At 54.7% G+C, this 11,205-nt stretch overlaps 1 pseudogene; it reads right to left on the minus strand.

Annotated features, from left to right (window-relative positions):
* Nucleotides 1–9,726: 9,726 nt before the first annotated feature.
* LOC140486560 (U6 spliceosomal RNA) lies at nucleotides 9,727–9,823 on the minus strand (annotated as a pseudogene).
* Between the last annotated feature and the right edge of the window lie 1,382 nt (nucleotides 9,824–11,205).

The following is an 11,205-nucleotide window of genomic DNA, read 5'->3' on the forward strand; positions in this document are numbered from 1 at the left end:
CACACCGGGCCCAATCTCCCCTGACACTGGGTTTGACCTCTCTCCTCACACTGGGGCCAATCTCTCCCCCGCGCTGGGCTCAATCTTTCTCCCCCACACTGGGCCCAATCTCTCACCCTGCACTGGGCCCAATCTCTCTCCCCACACCGGGCCCAATCTCTCTCCCCGCACTGGGCCCAATCTCTCTCCCCCACACTGGGCCCAATCTCTCTCCCCACACCGGGCCCAATCTCCCCTGACACTGGGTTCGACCTCTCTCCCCACACTGGGCCCAATCTCTCCCCACACTGGGCCCAATCTCTCTCCCCACACCGGGCCCAATCTCTCCCCCCACGCTGGGCTCAATCTCTCCCCCGATACTGGGTTCGACCTCTCTCCCCACACTGGGGCCAATCTCTCACCCTGCACTGGGCCCAATCTCTCTCCCCCACACTGGGCCCAATCTCTCTCCCCACACTGGGCCCAATCTCTCCCCCGATACTGGGTTCGACCTCTCTCCCCACACTGGGGCCAATCTCTCCCCTCACACCTGGCTCAATCTCTCTCTCGCACCACACTGGGCTCAAACATTTTCTTGCCCGAACACTGGGCTCAATCTCTCTCCTCCCACTGTACTCAGTCTCTCCCCCCACACAAGGCTCAATCTCTCTCTCTCTCTCTCTCCGCCCTCAATCTCTTTCTCCACCTTACACTGTTCTCAATCACTCCCCCTGCAGTGGGTTCGATCTCTCTCCTTACACTGTTCTCAATCTCTCCCCCATGTTGGGATCGATCTCTGTCCCTGCACTATTCTCAATCTCTACCCCATGTTGGGATCGATCTCTCTCCCTGCACTGTTCTCCATCACTCCCTGTGGAGAGATCGATCTTCATGGAATGTTCTCAATCTCTCCCCCATGTTGGGATCGATCTCTCTCCCTGCACTGTTCTCAATCTCTCCCCCACGCTGGATTCAATCTCTCTCCCTGCACTGTTCTGAATCTCTCTCCCTGCACTGGGCTCAATCTCTCTCCCACTCCAACACTGGCGTCTATCTCTCCCCACAAACTGGGCTCAATCTCTCTCTCCCTGCACTGGACTCATTCTCTCTCCCCACATTGGGGCCAATCTCTCCCCCCGCGCTGGACTCATTCTCTCTCCCCACACTGGGCTCAATCTCTCTCCCCGCACTGGGCTCAATCTCTCCCCCACACTGGTCTCAATCTATCTCCTGCCACTGTACTCAGTCTCTCCACCCAAACTGGGCTCAATCTCTCTCTCCCCCCTCAATCACTTTCTCCACTTTGCACTGGGTTCAATCTCTCTCCCTGCACTGTTCTCAATCTCTCCCCCCGCGCTGGGATCGATCTCTCTCCCTGCACTGTTCTCAATCTCTCCCCCCGCGCTGGGTTCGATCTCTCTCCCTGCACTGTTCTCAATCTCACCCACACTCTGGGATTGATCTCTCTCCCTGCACTGTTCTCAATCTCTCCCACACTCTGGGATCGATCTCTCTCCCTGCACTGTTCTCAATCTCTCCCACACTCTGGGATTGATCTCTCTCCCTGCACTGTTCTCAATCTCTCCCACACTCTGGGATCGATCTCTCTCCCTGCACTGTTCTCAATCTCTCCCACACTCTGGGATTGATCTCTCTCCCTGCACTGTTCTCAATCTCTCCCTCGCGCTGGGTTCGATCTCTCTCCCTGCACTGTTCTCAATCTCTCCCACACTCTGGGATCGATCTCTCTCCCTGCACTGTTCTCAATCTCTCCCCCCGCGCTGGGTTCGATCTCTCTCCCTGCACTGTTCTCAATCTCTCCCCCCGCGCTGTGTTCGATCTCTCTCCCTGCACTGTTCTCAATCTCTCCCACACTCTGGGATTGATCTCTCTCCCTGCACTGTTCTCAATCTCTCCCCCCGCGCTGGGTTCGATCTCTCTCCCTGCACTGTTCTCAATCTCTCCCCCCCACGCTGGGATCGATCTCTCTCCCTGCACTGTTCTCAATCTCTCCCCCCCACGCTGGGTTCGATCTCTCTCCCTGCACTGTTCTCAATCTCTCCCCCCGCGCTGGGTTCGATCTCTCTCCCTGCACTGTTCTCAATCTCTCCCACACTCTGGGATCGATCTCTCTCCCTGCACTGTTCTCAATCTCTCCCCCCCGCGCTGGGATCGATCTCTCTCCCTGCACTGTTCTCAATCTCTCCCCCCGCGCTGGGATCAGTCTCTCTCCCTGCACTGTTCTCAATCTCTCCCACACTCTGGGATTGATCTCTCTCCCTGCACTGTTCTCAATCTCTCCCCCCGCGCTGGGTTCGATCTCTCTCCCTGCACTGTTCTCAATCTCTCCCCCCGCGCTGGGTTCGATCTCTCTCCCTGCACTGTTCTCAATCTCTCCCCCCTGCGCTGGGATCAGTCTCTCTCCCTGCACTGTTCTCAATCTCTCCCACACTCTGGGATTGATCTCTCTCCCTGCACTGTTCTCAATCTCTCCCACACTCTGGGATCGATCTCTCTCCCTGCACTGTTCTCAATCTCTCCCCCCCACGCTGGGATCGATCTCTCTCCCTGCACTGTTCTCAATCTCTCCCCCCCACGCTGGGATCAATCTCTCTCCCTGCACTGTTCTCAATCTCTCCCCCCGCGCTGGGATCGATCTCTCTCCCTGCACTGTTCTCAATCTCTCCCACACTCTGGGTTCGATCTCTCTCCCTGCACTGTTCTCAATCTCTCCCCCCCACGCTGGGATCAATCTCTCTCCCTGCACTGTTCTCAATCTCTCCCCCCTGCGCTGGGATCAGTCTCTCTCCCTGCACTGTTCTCAATCTCTCCCACACTCTGGGATCGATCTCTCTCCCTGCACTGTTCTCAATCTCTCCCCTGTACTGGGTTTGATCTCTCTCCCTGCATTGTTCTCAATCTCTCCCCCTGCGCTGGGATCAGTCTCTCTCCCTGCACTGTTCTCAATCTCTCTCTCGCGCTGGGATCAATCTCTCTCCCTGCACCGTTCACAATCTCTCCCCCCCACGCTGGGATCGATCTCTCTTCCTGCACTGTTCTCAATCTCTCCCCCCCACGCTGGGTTCGATCTCTCTCCCTGCACTGTTCTCAATCTCTCCCCCCCACGCTGGGTTCGATCTCTCTCCCTGCACTGTTCTCAATCTCTCCCCCCCACGCTGGGTTCGATCTCTCTCCCTGCACTGTTCTCAATCTCTCCCCCCCACGCTGGGTTCGATCTCTCTCCCTGCACTGTTCTCAATCTCTCCCCCCCACGCTGGGTTCGATCTCTCTCCCTGCACTGTTCTCAATCTCTCCCACACTCTGGGATCGATCTCTCTCCCTGCACTGTTCTCAATCTCTACCCTCTGCGCTGGGTTCAGTCTCTCTCCCTGCACTGTTCTCAATCTCTCTCTCGCGCTGGGATCAATCTCTCTCCCTGCACCGTTCTCAATCTCTCCCCTGTACTGGGTTTGATCTCTCTCCCTGCATTGTTCTCAATCTCTCCCCCTGCGCTGGGATCAGTCTCTCTCCCTGCACTGTTCTCAATCTCTCTCTCGCGCTGGGATCAATCTCTCTCCCTGCACCGTTCACAATCTCTCCCCTGCGCTGGGATCAATCTCTGTCCCTGCACTGTTCTCAGTCTCTCCCTGCACTGGGCTCAATCTCTCTCTCCACCCAACACTGGGGCCAATCTCTCCCTGCACCATTCTCAATCTCTCCCCCATGTTGGGATCAATCTCTCTCCCTGCACTGTTCTCACTCTCTCCCACACTCTGGGATCGATCTCTCTCCCTGCACTGTTTTCAATCTCTCCCACACTCTGGGATCGATCTCTCTCCCTGCACTGTTCTCAATCTCACCCCGCGCGCCGCATTCAATCTCTCTCCCTGCACTGTTCACAATCTCTCCCCCGTGCTGGGCTCGATCTGTCTCCCTGTACTGTTCACAATCTCTCCCCCGCGCGTTGCGTTCAATCTCTCTCCCTGCGCTGTTCTCAATCTCTCCCTGCGCAGAGTTCAATATCTCTCCCTGCACTGTTCTCAATATCTCCCCTGTGCTGAGATCGATCTCTCTTTCTGCACTGTTTTCAATCTCTCCCTTGCGCTGGGCTTGATTTCGCTCCCTACACTGTTCTCAATCTCTCCCCCACACTAGAATCAATCTCTCTCCCTGCACTGTTCTGAATCTCTCTCCCTGCACTGGGCTCAATCTCTCTCTCCCCCCAACACTGGCGTCTATCTCTCCCCCCACACTGGGCTCAATCTCTCTCTCCCTGCACTGGACTCAGTCTCTCCTCCCACATTGGGCTCAGTTTCTCCCGCCACATTGGGGTCAACCTCTCTCCCCACACTGGGCTCAATCTCTCCCCCCACACTGGGCTCAATCTCTCCCCTCGCACTGGACTCAATCTCTCCCCCCACACTGGGCTCAATCTCTCTCTCCCTGCACTGGACTCAGTCTCTCCTCCCACATTGGGCTCAGTTTCTCCCGCCACATTGGGGTCAACCTCTCTCCCCACACTGGGCTCAATCTCTCCCCCCACACTGGGCTCAATCTCTCCCCTCGCACTGGACTCAATGTCTCCCCCCACACTGGGCTCAATCTCTCCCCTTGCACAGGACTCAATCTCTCCCCCCACACTGGGCTCAATCTCTCCCCTCGCACAGGACTCAATCTCTCCCCCCACACTGGGCTCAATCTCTCCCCTCGCACAGGACTCAATCTCTCCCCCCACACTGGGCTCAATAACTCTCCTGCCACTGTACTCAGTCTCTCCCCCCACACAGGGCTCAATAACTCTCCTGCCACTGTACTCAGTCTCTCCCCCCACACTGGGCTCAATCACGCTCTCCCCCCTTAATCACTTTCTCCACCTTGCACTGGGTTCAATCATTCCACCTGCACTGTTCTCAATCACTCCCCCCGTGCTGGGTTCGATCTCTCTCCCTGCACTGTTCTCAATCTCTTCCTTGCACTGGTACGATCTCTCTCCCTGCACCAGTCTCAATCTCTCCCCTGTGTTGGGATTGATGTCTCTCTCTGCACTGTTCCCAATCTCTCTCTCTGCACTGTTCCCAATCTCTCCCCCTGCACTGGGTTCAATCTCTCTCCCTGCACTGTTCTGAATCTCTCTCCCTGCACTGGGCTCAATCTCTCTCTCCCCCCAACACTGGCGTCTATCTCTCCCCCCACACTGGGCTCAATCTCTCTCTCCCTGCACTGGACTCAGTCTCTCCTCCCACATTGGGCTCAGTTTCTCCCGCCACATTGGGGTCAACCTCTCTCCCCACACTGGGCTCAATCTCTCCCCCCACACTGGGCTCAATCTCTCCCCTCGCACTGGACTCAATGTCTCCCCCCACACTGGGCTCAATCTCTCCCCTTGCACAGGACTCAATCTCTCCCCCCACACTGGGCTCAATCTCTCCCCTCGCACAGGACTCAATCTCTCCCCCCACACTGGGCTCAATCTCTCCCCTCGCACAGGACTCAATCTCTCCCCCCACACTGGGCTCAATAACTCTCCTGCCACTGTACTCAGTCTCTCCCCCCACACAGGGCTCAATAACTCTCCTGCCACTGTACTCAGTCTCTCCCCCCACACTGGGCTCAATCACGCTCTCCCCCCTTAATCACTTTCTCCACCTTGCACTGGGTTCAATCATTCCACCTGCACTGTTCTCAATCACTCCCCCCGTGCTGGGTTCGATCTCTCTCCCTGCACTGTTCTCAATCTCTTCCTTGCACTGGTACGATCTCTCTCCCTGCACCAGTCTCAATCTCTCCCCTGTGTTGGGATTGATGTCTCTCTCTGCACTGTTCCCAATCTCTCTCTCTGCACTGTTCCCAATCTCTCCCCCTGCACTGGGTTCAATCTCTCTCCCTGCACTGTTCTCAATCTCTTCCCCAGCGATGGGATTGATCTATCTCTCTGCCCTGTTCTCAATCTCTCCCCCATGCTGGATTGAATCTCGCTCCCTGCTCTGTTCTGAATCTCTCCCCCCGCACTGGGCTCAATCTCTCTCCCTGCACTGTTCCAATCTCTCTCCTTGCACTGTTCCAATCTCTCTCCCTGCGCTGGGTTTGATCTCTCTCCCTGCACCGTTCTCAATCTTTCCCTCACGCTGAGTTCGATATCTCTCCCTACACTGTTCTCAATCTCTCCCCCCGCGCTGGGTTTGATATCTTTCCCCCCGCACTGGGTTCGATCTCTCTCCCTGCACTGTCCTCAATCTCACCCCCCTTTCTGGGTTCGATCACTCACCCTGCACTGTCCTCAATCTCCCCCCCCACCCCGTGCTGGGATCGATCACTCACCCTGCACTGTCCTCAATCTCCCCCCCCCACCCCGTGCTGGGATCGATCACTCACCCTGCACTGTCCTCAATCTCCCCCCCCACCCCGTGCTGGGATCGATCACTCACCCTGCACTGTCCTCAATCTCCCCCCCCCACCCCGTGCTGGGATCGATCACTCACCCTGCACTGTCCTCAATCTCTCCCCCCACCCCGTGCTGGGATCGATCACTCACCCTGCACTGTCCTCAATCTCCCCCCCCCACCCCGTGCTGGGATCGATCACTCACCCTGCACTGTCCTCAATCTCCCCCCCCCACCCCGTGCTGGGATCGATCTCTCTCCCTGCACTGTTCTCCATCTCTCCCTCATTCTGGGATCAATCTCTCTCCCTGCACTGTTCTCAGTCTCTCCCTGCGCTGGGTTCAATCACCCTCCCTGCATTGTTCTCAATGTCTCCCCACGCAGAGTTCAATCTCTCTCCCTGCACTGTTCTCAATCTCTCCCCCCACGCTGGGATCGATCTCTCTCCCTACACTGTTCTCAATCTCTCCCTTGCGCTGGGTTCAATCTCTCTCCCTGCATTGTTCTCAATGTCTCCCCACGCAGAGTTAAATGTCTCTCCCTGCACTGTTCTCAATCTCTCCCCCACTCTGGGATCGATCTCTCTCCCTGCACTGTTCTCAATCTCTCCCCCCACGCTGGGATCGATCTCTCTCCCTGCACTGTTCTCAATCTCTCCCTCCCGCTGGGATCGATCTCTCTCCCTGCACCGTTCTCATTCTCTCCCCCACTCTGGGATCGATCTCTCTCCCTGCACTGTTCTCAATCTCTCCCCCCACGCTGGGATCGATCTCTCTCCCTGCACTGTTCTCAATCTCTCCCTCGCGCTGGGTTCGATCTCTCTCCCTGCACTGTTCTCAATCACTTCCCTAGCCCTGGGTTCGATCTCTCTCCCTGCACTGTTCTCAAACTCTCCCACTGCACTGGGAGCGATCTCTCTCACTGCACTGTTCACAATCTCTCCCCTGTGCTGGTTTTGATCTCTCTCGCTGCACTGTTCTCGATCTCTCCCTCGCTCTATGTTTGATCTCTCCCCCTGCACTGTTCTCAATCTCTCCCCCGTACTGGGTTTGATCTCTCCCCCTGCACTGTTCTCAATCTCTCCCCCTGCGCTGGGTTCGATCTCTCTCCCTGCACTCTTCTCAATCACTCCCCTACGTTGGGATCGATCTCTCTCCCTGCACTGTTCCGAATCTTTCCCTCACGCTGGGTTCGAAATCTCTCCCTACACTGTTCTCAATCTCTCCCCCTGCGCTGGGTTCAATCTCTCTCCCTGCACTGTTCTCAATGTCTCCCCACGCAGAGTTCAATATCTCTCCCTGCACTGTTCTCAATCTCTCCCCTGCGTTGGGATCGATCTCTCTCCCTGCACTGTTCCGAATCTTTCCCTGACGCTGGGTTCGAAATCTCTCCCTGCACTGTTCTCAATGTCTCCCTCTCTCTGGGTTCGATCTCTCTCCCTGCACTGTTCTCAATCTCTCCCTCGCGCTGGGTTCGATCTCTCTCCCTGCACTGTTCTCAATGTCTCCCTCTCTCTGGGTTCGATCTCTCTCCCTGCACTGTTCTCAATGTCTCCCTCTCTCTGGGTTTGATCTCTCTCCCTGCACTGTTCTCAATCTCTTCCTTGCGCTGGGTTCAATCTCTCTCCCTGCACTGTTCTCAATGTCTCCCTCTCTCTGGGTTCGATCTCTCTCCCTGCACTGTTCTCAATCTCTCCCTCGCGCTGGGTTCGATCTCTCTCCCTGCACTGTTCTCAATCTCTCCCACACTCTGGGATCGATCTCTCTCCCTGCACTGTTCTCAATCTCTCCCCCCCACGCTGGGATCGATCTCTCTCCCTGCACTGTTCTCAATCTCTCCCACACTCTGGGTTCGATCTCTCTCCCTGCACTGTTCTCAATCTCTCCCACACTCTGGGTTCGATCTCTCTCCCTGCACTGTTCTCAATCTCTCCCACACTCTGGGTTCGATCTCTCTCCCTGCACTGTTCTCAATCTCTCCCCCTGTGCTAGGTTCGATCTCTCTCTCTGCACTGTTCTCAATCTCTCCCCCTGTGCTAGGTTCGATCTCTCTCCCTGCACTGGACTCGATCTCTGTCCCTGCATTGAGATCGATTTCTCTCCCTGCACTGTTCTCCAACTCTCCCCCTGTGCTGGGTTCGATCTATCTCCCTGCACTGGACTCGATCTCTCTCCCTGCATTGGGTTCGATCTCTCTCCCTGCACTGTTCTCCATCTCTCCCCCTGTGCTGGGTTCGATCTCTCTCCCTGCACTGTTCTCAATCTCTCCCCCTGTGCTGGGTTCGATCTCTCTCCCTGCACTGGACTCGATCTCTCTCCCTGCATTGGGTTCGATCTCTCTCCCTGCACTCAGCCTGATCTGTCACACGTGCTGGGCTCCATCTCGCCATCGAATTGAGTTGGCGTGGGTTCCTTCCCCCTTCAGAGTACTGACGATGAGACCTGGCCTGGTTCAGTACTGAGGGCAGGCCTCATTGCTGGCGGTGACCTCTTGTAGGTGGGATGGTACAGCACAGCCTTGTCTTCCCTTGGGTTGGAGGTAGAGGAGTCAGCCTTCAAAAATACCACTGCACTATTTAACTGAGATTTATTTCGTGAAAATTTGAGGTGGCATCAACGTGTTAAAAGAAAATTTGAGGGGTGCCTGTGCTGATACCTGGTTTGTGCTGAAGTGGCTGCAGGAGGGACATCTTTCAAGTTCAGACTGGTATTCCTCTGCAGAGCCATTGCAGTTGCACAATGGCACAACACATGCCAGGGGAGTGACCCTGTGCCAGGGGCCGAGAGTAAGGGTTCGGGTCAGGACAGAAAGGGAATCAGTCAATGATATATGAATTAATAAAGGAGAAGGTGACAATGGTGTCTGTGATCAGCAGTTGTAGGGTTTCTCAGAACAGTCCCCATTCTTCCAATAGGCGAAAAGCCTGACCCTTGCCAATCACATTCTGGGCACGACAGAATGTAATCCTGATTTGTCACTCTCACTGGGCCAGCATTTATTGCACCAGCCTTGTCTTTTATATTTATTTTGTTGTTTTTGTATTCATTCACAGGAGGTGGGCATCACTGGTTCGGCCAGTATTTATTGCCCATCCCTAATTAGCAGTTCAGAGTCAACTGCATCACTGTGAGTCTGGAGTCACGTATAGACTAGACCAGGCCAGGTAAGGACAGCGATTTCCTTCCCTAAAGAACATTACAAGCCAAATGGGATTTTCCGAACAATTGATAATGATTCCTGATCATCAATCGACTCTTAATTCCATTTTTTTTTTGCAAATTCAAATTCAAGCCCAGTCGCCAGAATATTACCTGGGTCTCTGGATTAAGAGTTTAGCGATAATACCACTCGGCCATCACCTCCCTTTAAAAATATGGAATGGTTCAGGAATTTGCATGTTATCCTGGCACAGGGGCCAAGCTAATCTTCACAGTACCATTGTAGTTTAGTAGACTTGTTGCCCTTGATGGTGGTGAGCTGCCTTCTTGAAATTCTTACGTCCTTGTGGTGTAAAAGTTACCCACAAAGCTTACATAGAGGCAGATCGTTGTGGTTGTTAGGGGTCAGAGACGAAAAGGGTGGCGCTGGAAAAGCACAGCAGATCAAGCAGCATCCGAAGAGCAGGAGAGTCAATGTTTCGGGTGTAAGATCTTCATCAGGAGTGTGGGGCAGGGGAGGTGCTGAGAGATAAATTGGAGGGGATTTGGGGCTGTGGGGGAAAGTAGCTGGGAAGGCAGATGCAGGTGGGGGGGTGATGGTGATAGGTCAGAGGAGAGGGAGGAGTGGATGGGTGGGAAGCAGAATGGATAGCTGGGACTGTTCAAGGTGGCGGTGCTGAGTTGGAGGGCTGGATCTGGGATGAGGTGGGGAGGGGGGATAATGAGGAATCTGGTGAAATCAACATTGATGCCGTGTGGTTGGAGGGTCCCAAGTAGGAAGATGAAGCGATCTTCCTCCAGGCATCGGGTGGCTAGGATTTGGCAGTGGAAGAGGCCCAGCACTTGTATGTTCCTGGCGGAGTGGGAGGGGGAGTTGAAGTGATTAGCCACAGGGTGGTGAGGATGAGGCAGGTGCTGAGGAAGGTGATGTGGCTGTGGTAGTGTTCGAGGTTGTTGGGAGACAGTCATCTCAGCTCCAGGACATCTCTGCAAGATTTCCTCAGGATAGTGTCCCAGACCCAACCATCTTCAGCTGCTTCATCAATGACCTGTCCTCCATTATAAGGTCAGTTGGGGATGTTCACTGATGATTGCACAGTGTTCAGCACCATTCACGACTCCTCAGATATTGAAGCAGTTCATATTCAGACAATATCCAGGCTTGGGCTGACAAGTGGCAAGTAACATTTGTGTCACACAATGCCAGGCAAATGATCACTTCCAATAGAAGAGAATCTAATCACAGCCCCTTGACTTTCAATGGCGTTACCATCACTGAAACCCCACCATCAACATCCTAGAGGTTATCATTGACTAGGGACTCAAGTGTACTCTCCACATAAACACGGTGGCTACAAGAGCAGGTCAGAGGCTAGGAATACTGCGGTGAGCAGCCCACCTCCTGACTCCCCAAAGCCAGTCCACCAACTACAAGGCACAAGTCAGGACTAAGATGGAATACTCCCCACTTGCCTGGATGGGGGTAGCACCAACAACACTCAAGAAGCTTGACACCATCCAGGACAAAGCAGCCGCTTGATTGGCATCACATCCACAAGCATCCACTCCCTCCACCACCAACGCTCAGTAGCAGCAGTGTGTACCAACTACAAGATGCACTGCAGAAATTCACCAAGGCTCTTTAGATAGGACCTTCTAAACTCACAACCATTTCCATCCAGAAGGGC

This window comes from Chiloscyllium punctatum, chromosome 15, assembly GCF_047496795.1.
Source record: "Chiloscyllium punctatum isolate Juve2018m chromosome 15, sChiPun1.3, whole genome shotgun sequence".
Lineage (NCBI taxonomy): Eukaryota > Metazoa > Chordata > Chondrichthyes > Orectolobiformes > Hemiscylliidae > Chiloscyllium > Chiloscyllium punctatum.